The sequence below is a fragment of the Empidonax traillii genome, unplaced genomic scaffold (assembly GCF_003031625.1).
Source record: "Empidonax traillii isolate 1590-97213 ecotype Southwest subspecies unplaced genomic scaffold, ASM303162v1 scaffold1351:size124891, whole genome shotgun sequence".
In the NCBI taxonomy this organism is placed as follows: domain Eukaryota; kingdom Metazoa; phylum Chordata; class Aves; order Passeriformes; family Tyrannidae; genus Empidonax; species Empidonax traillii.
This window is the reverse complement of record NW_020956544.1, coordinates 4,873-12,848: the sequence shown is the minus strand read 5'-3', so window position 1 is coordinate 12,848 and position 7,976 is coordinate 4,873. Positions and strand designations below refer to the sequence as shown.

Below are 7,976 nucleotides of genomic sequence, written 5' to 3'. Positions count from 1 at the left end.
CACGAGTTTATGAGAAATTCCATTTATAACACTTGCCAAACTCACGTGCTCCCACTGTGAAGTTAAAGCAGCAATTTTAAATCTGTGAGAAAATGAAAATGAAACAGATTTTTGTTTTAAATGTAGATGTGTTAGCAGATCCAGAGGGCTTATACTGTATGCATTGAAATGCAAATATGCATTTTTACACCTAATATTAGAGCTGCTATAGATACAGGAGCTATACTGGAAGGCAGAAAGTAATTCTTTCTCCCTAATACAAGTAAACTCTCTGAGGGCATTTAACCTATAAAATGAAATATAGGGCTGTAAGTTAGTTTCATACATTTTTTTTTCCTATTTGTTTGGGGGTTTTTTGAGGTTTTTTAAAATAGCTGGATGAAGAAAACATTTAAATTACTTTTAAGGAACCTCAATACTGCACTATTAACATACAAGCTTTTCTATCTTGAAGTGGTTTATGAAGAGTCACCGGCCTCTGGTTGCTCTTGAGAAAACAGAGGCATTGAAAAATGAGTTGAGCTGTATAGAACAACCCAGTGGAAAAGGACAGGGATGGACCCAAATCCACTCACTTCCAATATGCCCCTGGCCATTTCAAACTGTGCACAGCCCTATTACAACTCCTAAAAGCGAAGAAGAGGGAAAAATGAAAGCACACAGCGAGGATCACCTATGGAAAATTGTACATTTTCTATATGTCCATGTCCAAGGTTAAATTTGGTCTGTGGACTGTTGGGATGTATAGACATATCTTAGTTTGCTATCTCATGTAGAGACGCATGAAGTGTCTATATAAAATATTTTATTTAAGCTATACTACTACTGCCTCTGTCAAAAAATGTTCAGCAACTATTGCTGCTGTAGAGTGGTAGTTATTTGGAGGATTTTTTTTTTTTTAAACTATTAGTACAGAAATTGTGATAATTTCTCTACATGCAGGAGACTCATTAATTCCACAGGGAAAAATCAACACAGCTATTTGTAATATGAGAACTCTTCTACTGTTCCATAAACAGATTGTTCTTGCAGGTAAGGAAGGCAGATTGTTCTCTATTTTGCCTTGGCCATTGTGTTTAGTCATAATGGAAAGCTGTTGGTAAGTGCTTTACAACTCTGCTCAATTGCTGCACTGTTGGTATTCTAATAAACAGTCGGGTAAAATTGTTGACATGAATTATTTGGACAACTGCACAGGAAGGCTGAAAGGATAAATGGAAAAGACTGAATAACAAATTTATTATCCAGTTCAAACAAGCAAGGTTTGTTGTTTTTGTTCTTCTGTGGTTAGTCTTCAGACTTTGAATATTTAGAGGCATAGTTTTATAGTGAACTCCTCATAGCTCTTCAACTATATGAGCTACTGCTCATCTGCTTCACAATAGCGTGATTTTTCAGTGAGTATAAACCTATGAATCCCCTCCCAGAACTACAGACCACGAGTATTTAGGAATCCTAAAAGAGTATGTAGGACCATCCTATTTCCCATGTTTTGTAACAAGTAAGATGCATTTAATAAATGCATTCCATGTAAAGCATTTACAGAAACACTCAAATAAGCATAGGGAAAAAGACTTGAGATACATTTTAATCAGGTCAGTGACCCAAAAAATCAAGGAAAGTTGTACTCATTGGGGTAAGTACAGCCTAGCAGAGAAAAGAAAATGTTTTAGTGGTGAAAGCATCAGAGAGGACAGAAGAATCTCTTTGTATTGCTTAATCACCTTAGTCTAGTAACCTGAATAACTCAGAACCATGCCCAACTTCTCCCTCTGCCAGGTCACAGACGCTGATGAGGGATTCAGGACAAGCACGAAAAGTAGCACACAAAAATTTCAGCTGTAATTGTACATCATTCTCTTCTTTTAATTGTTTGGGGTGTTTTTTTTTTAAGTTCACATCTGTGATCAGCTATCAGATGTTGCTTTTACATGACTGGCAACAGCTTCAGATGCACTGTGGCTTCCACCCATGTAAAGGAGTCTGACTGATGCAGACCCACCCTGAAGCTCGCTGACAACTGGAACTTCTTTCTCCTGGGAGCAAATCTGTGCAGCATTGTTTCTGTGAGAACCACGATATCAGCACTTTCAGTAGGAGATATTCATTCTTGAGTGCATTTTTATTCTGACTGTCTCAATTTGGCATTTCTGATAAACGCTCCTCTTGATGCACGGATAGGGAATCGGTCATAGATTAATTTACACACCCCAGAGCTGCTCTTATGGTTTTGGGGTTTTGCCCAGATACCCTGTGCTCTGCTTCTGGACCAAGGATCTTGTAATGAGTTTTGAGGGTAGAGAAGAGATTTGGCTGCATGACAAGACAAGTTTCAGGATGCAGTTAGGAGCTCATGGGGGTTTATGACATTTGGTTCTTCTCTTAGTCTCTCCAACACCATATTTGAGCATATTGTTTACTCAGAGTGACACGCCAAGTGACCTGAATAAATATAACAGTTGAAGTTTTAAGAAATCAAAAAGTACATATCCAAAAACTCTTACTGGAGTGCATTCACCCTCAGAGCTTTGAAGCTTGAGAGCAAGAGGACTGTCAAAATCCACATGGATTAACACATGAGTGTTTATCCAAGGTGACCCACGGACTAGAACTGAAGTTGTCCCTGTAGGGATGACAGCTCTGCTACAATAGCACAACTCTCTAAAAGATTTTGCCAATATGGATTTTATATACACTAAATATATCACAGTTTTCCTTTAGAAGATGGAAATTCTTTAAAATTCCCCTACTCTCTGATTACATACAAACTAGACCTAATGTAATTAAAATCATGAAGATAATCACATATTCAGAAAAACAGTGAGTTCCACACTTTTCCTCAAATATTATAAAACATTTCCCTAGAGATGGCTCAGAACACATTTCAAAAAACAAACAGCAGAGGCACTAAGATGAATACACGGGACTTCTGCAAGTAGTAATGGTAATGCACTATTTACAGATACCAGGCTTTAATTAGTTTGTTTAAGCATGATATTTCATGATTATTTCATGAGCCAATTAGAGAACTGTGCTTTTTCTTCTAAATAGTAAATTGAATAGAACTCATCTGCACGTGGCCATCCTTTACTACATTTAACAATTAATCTCAGACTCAGTGAAAATCACCAAATGCTAAAGGAGGAAAAGATAATTACCATCTCTCAGTACTTGACTCTTCATGAGATCCACACCAGCTGACAGATTTACTCAATTTAGATATTAACAAGATTCTCCCTACCTTGAAATTTTAATATATAACAAGCTAGGACAATGTACAGAATTTTCTTCACTCTTGCATTATATTGTAGAATTCTAAAGGACTTGCAGAAAACTGTTTGTTCTGTATTTCCCTTCAATTAAAGGGGTCAGACCTTTACCTACCTGTTCAGTACCACACTTAACTATCTTGAGGAATACAACTTACCACTCAAATCTAGAAACTTGGGGCTCAAAGTGGTCTAAAAGAGGTGATTCTTCACCACTGCTAAGAAACTTTCAATAAACTTCTGTCTTTTTTTTTTTTAAATCAATGGTGTAAATCCTACTTGAAATCAATATTTAAGACTTTTGTTGTTAAACAAGATAAATCTCCAGTAGTTGTTTTTCTTTTTACAGAATTAAGCAGTCTCTGAATATTAGCTGTCAGATAAAAATAATGCATGTGTACTGCTCTACAATTCAGGAAAAATAGAATATGCTAACCCAAGCTTAGCAGCCTACATGAAGTAAAAAAGAGGGGGAGTGTTAAAAGTTAAAAGTTTTCACTCGTTTAAACAAAATATTAAAACAGAATGACCAAGACAAGTTTCGAACCCCAGAAAATTTCTCTACCTCCATGTCATGATATAAATACCACCAGGCTCTGCCATTGCTCTACTGCCTATGTAATTCTTTTTATATAAATTTCACATCCCAAAAATAAACACAAACATCTCCCAAGGAAGTTATAACAGTAGGTTTTCAAAGCCTCTAGAAAGCAAATGCATTCTGAAGAGCTCAGAAATCTAGTGAGGAAGCTTTAGAACAAGAAACTTTTATCTGAGGATGAAGGAAATGACCTGGTCCTCCCATACTGAACACATGTGGCAATCACAAGAAACAAGGAGGAGAAAATAGGGAGAGAAGGATGTTCCACTGTGAACATGAAAACAAGCAGACTGAGCACAGCATGACAGCTTGGAAGGGTCAAAACAGATAACCTTAGGCAGAGAAGCAAGAAAGATAGAGTTGTAAGCACTTTCCTGCTCACGCTGATACTTGGGTAGCTTCTGCAGCCAGCACAGATGCTGAGGCAGCCAAGTGAATCCTTATTGCCAAGTATGATCCGAGTGCATCCTGTTGATTTATCTTTAATAACTTCATCCCACACAGCAAAACTTTCGATTCAAGTGCCTAGTGCTGTGATGGGGCCGAATACACTGTCTGACAGACGACAATGAATTCCATTTCCATCAGGTCGTTCTCGAAATCTAGCTGCTTAAAATTGTCTTGCAGCGTGTGTGGGGCCCTCCCCGAAGCGATAGGATGTTTCTCCAAGTCCATCCATCTGCAGAAATCACTTTAAGAACCCGCTCCATGCTGGAGTGTCTGTGTGCCTTCCTGTAATTGGATTTAGCTGCACAGTGTTCTGAGCACACCTCAGGCGAGTGGAGAGAGGGCTTCAAGCTTGAGGGTCTCCCAAGCCGTGTGAAACACGTAAGCAAAGCCTTTTATCTTGTGCCTTCAGTGCAACTCAAGCATAGGCTGAAGTGTGTGGGTAAATGTTTGCATCCTGGGAGCACATTCTGTACTGGCAGCTTCAGCAGAGAGATGGAAGGATTTGCACCTTTAGGGTATTTCACTGTCCTCAGTTATTGGGAACGAAGAGAATGAATGAATTATTCTCAACTAAGCAATTACATCGTAAATTAATCCATTTCCTTCTCTCTTTTTTTTTTTTTTTTTTTTTTTTTTGACTCCCAATTCTAGGTCTTCACACAGAAAGAGGTGTTTTAGAAAGCAAGGTAGTGATAGCAAGCCAAATCCAAATACGCTTATTCTCCTAAATTTTGTTTCTCGCAGTCACGCAGAAAGTTAGGATTGCACACACATGTGCTCATGCCAAACGATTTAGCAACTCTTACTGAACCCTAGAACTACAGATTACCATTTCTCTGTGTCATTTTATGCTTTTCACAGCCAAACTGATCACGTGCACTGTATGCCTGGAAAGCACTGGGAAGACTACTAAGCCAAATTTGAGCAATCAAGTGTTGCCATCAAAGGTATCAGACTTCAGAAATTGCAGAAAAATAGCTGTTCCCAGGCCTCAGTACTAGTCCAGGAAAAGCTTCCTGGAAGAGTCTGTACTTAATTATACCACTATAAATCTAGAAAAACCCCATTATTTGGCACTAAAACTGTAATAAGTTTTTACGGATGATCTATGTTTAACTTGTGACTACATTTAACTTGTCTACATATTGAAGCCAGTAGACAAGGACATAGTGAAAAAGTATATTCTTATGATTCAGAATGGGCTACAAAATGTTGCCATCTTGTTTTGGAAATTCTAAAACAAAAGTATCATAGGATCCAAAGATTGAAACAGATATGTGTTGATAATAATAAAAAAATATTTGCACGTCCATCACATAGAGACGAAAGAAAAATACAGAGGGTTTGTTTCCTCTAAAGTTCAGGGTTTCAGAATTTTTCCATGGTGAGTTTGGACTTAACTATTTAAAACACAAACTGCTTTTAGACTTCTGTTTTTATCATATAGAATAATTATGAAAATCACATCCAACATTTCCATGCTATTTTATGGGAGCTGACCACAAGGAGGGTTTATGAAGAATGCTGAATGCAAACTCTAATTCAGATGCCATCAAAGCTTTACATACAGAAGAGAAAATGTAAATGTTGTTAATGCCAAAACCCCATCAGAGACTGCTGTGTAGGTGCCACAGAGGACTGCACTGCAGCACAAACAAATAACCACGTTAGGATGTTAATTTCTGGCATCAGCAGCTCTTACTAATGGCCATTGTTTCATTCTTTTTTTGAACTGTCCTCGGGAATAAAGTGATTACTTATCCTCCAAGGTCAATAAAGCAATCGTTGGGAGGAAGCTTATATTTTTCACAGAATTTTTACTGGAAAGTACTTAACTTCCTTCCACTTTTCAGGAGCACGTAGACACCAAAGATGCCCACAGCAATCTGTAAATAGGCGGTCATAACACCAAAATTTTACTTGCCCCATGAACCTAAATTCCCAAACGGATTATGAGAATCAGTGCCAGTCAGCTAATTTAACTGCAATACTGCAAATACTGCACAGGGGTAGATTAAAGTGTTGAACATCCACCAGGACCTGACTAGCAGAGAAGAGAGAGAAGAAACACTCATCCAGATCCTGCAGTCGCTGGTACTTTACTGCATTCCTTTGCTGGCAAGACCCAGGCAGGCAAGCCCCTCAACCGACTTCAGCCACAGATATTTCAGTTCAGTGAGAAGAGTATAGGTCTGTGTTAATTTATTTTGTTAATGGAAATTTTATTTAGGACAACAAAGGGGGGGGGAATCCATCAACTTGGGTTGTTGCGTATCATTACTGGATTAAAGTTTAAATCTTGTCTTTTTAAAAGGCTCTATAAAACATCATCACCTTATTATTCCTTTACTTAAGTAGTAAAGCACCTCAAGCAATATTTGCTATGCAGCCAAGAGGGGGGCAGTCCTGAGGGGAAGGCCAAGGAGCTTTACTGATAAACAGCTTAGCAACACCAAAGAATCTTCTTGATTGCCAAAGGAAGTCTTGAAAAATTCCATCTATAAACTTCTAACCCAACTTGTCTCGCCGGGCAGCAGGCAGCAGGTTTCACAGTTTTACTGCAGAGCCTGATGCAAACTTGCCTGTGCTGAGCTTAAGAAAAGGCTGGAAGTGTATTCCTGAACTGCTTTCGTGCAGATTAAACCAGGTGATTTTTAAACAAAATCGTTTCACTGAAAGTGAGAGGCAGCAAGTAAAACTGCAAAAGATTCGAGACTGTTCCACAGCCAGTGTAAGAGCTGGGACTAGATCACCCTCACAGATGTGGAAGAGGAAGGTGCCTTTCTTTTGTGCCCATCAGCAGACAAGTGAAGCACAGGGAGAGAGGAAAAGCAGCCATGGGCCGTTTTTGCTGGTGGCAATTTCCCAACCTGTTCAGAAATCAATAATTTAATAACACATTTTTCTGAATGGCCTGGGCTGTCTTCAGCAGAACCTTTGTGATAGCCCTCCCTTAAAAGCCTAAAGTTTTGTGTCACTTAAAGGCATCCCAGTCCTGATAAGAGCCTTTGAAATTCTTTGCTCTGCTGCAGGGCAAATCTTGGCAATTTCAAAGGCTCCTCCCGCACGTGGATTCAAAGCAAGCAAAGAAATCCCGATTGTCCATGCATATTTGACCAATCTGTCCTATTAAATCCAGCAAGCCAAGTCTTAAGAGGCAGGGCAATGTTTATCTGGCACTCTTCATGGTCCTGCAGACAAATAAATGCACCCAAAGCAAAGTTCACCTGCGTGGTGTTACGTATGTCCATTGCTTAAAAAGCATGAATACACATGCTAGTGTGAACTAAAACATCAGTAAATGATCACTGGCTCTAAAACAAAAACATTCACCTCTAAACAAACAGATCTGTTTTTACTGATTAAGGTCCATTCAGAAAATCCTGACTCTACAGAACGTTCCTGTTTTTCATCTCAGCTAAGATCATGTTTTTTGCCCGAGTCTCAGCCAGACGGATGCAGTTTTGATCGTAAAAATTAAGATTTTTTTTTTATTTTATTTTTTTTTTTTTTTTTTTTTTTTTTTTTTTTTTTTTTTTTTTTTTTTTTTTGATTCTTACGTGAAAAGAATGGCTGAGAGCCTAACAAGTTCAATTAGGGTTTCTGATTCAATGCTTACTGAAGGCTTGGAGTAACTTCTGAATATTTAGGCTTTA

General features: G+C 38.4%; 1 protein-coding gene across 1 annotated transcript in view; it reads right to left on the bottom strand.

Annotated features, from left to right (window-relative positions):
• The window catches only part of LOC114069742 (spondin-1-like), a 114,390-nt gene that overhangs the window by 105,699 nt on the left and 715 nt on the right, over nt 1-7,976 (bottom strand). The gene's annotated exons all lie outside the window — the stretch shown is intronic.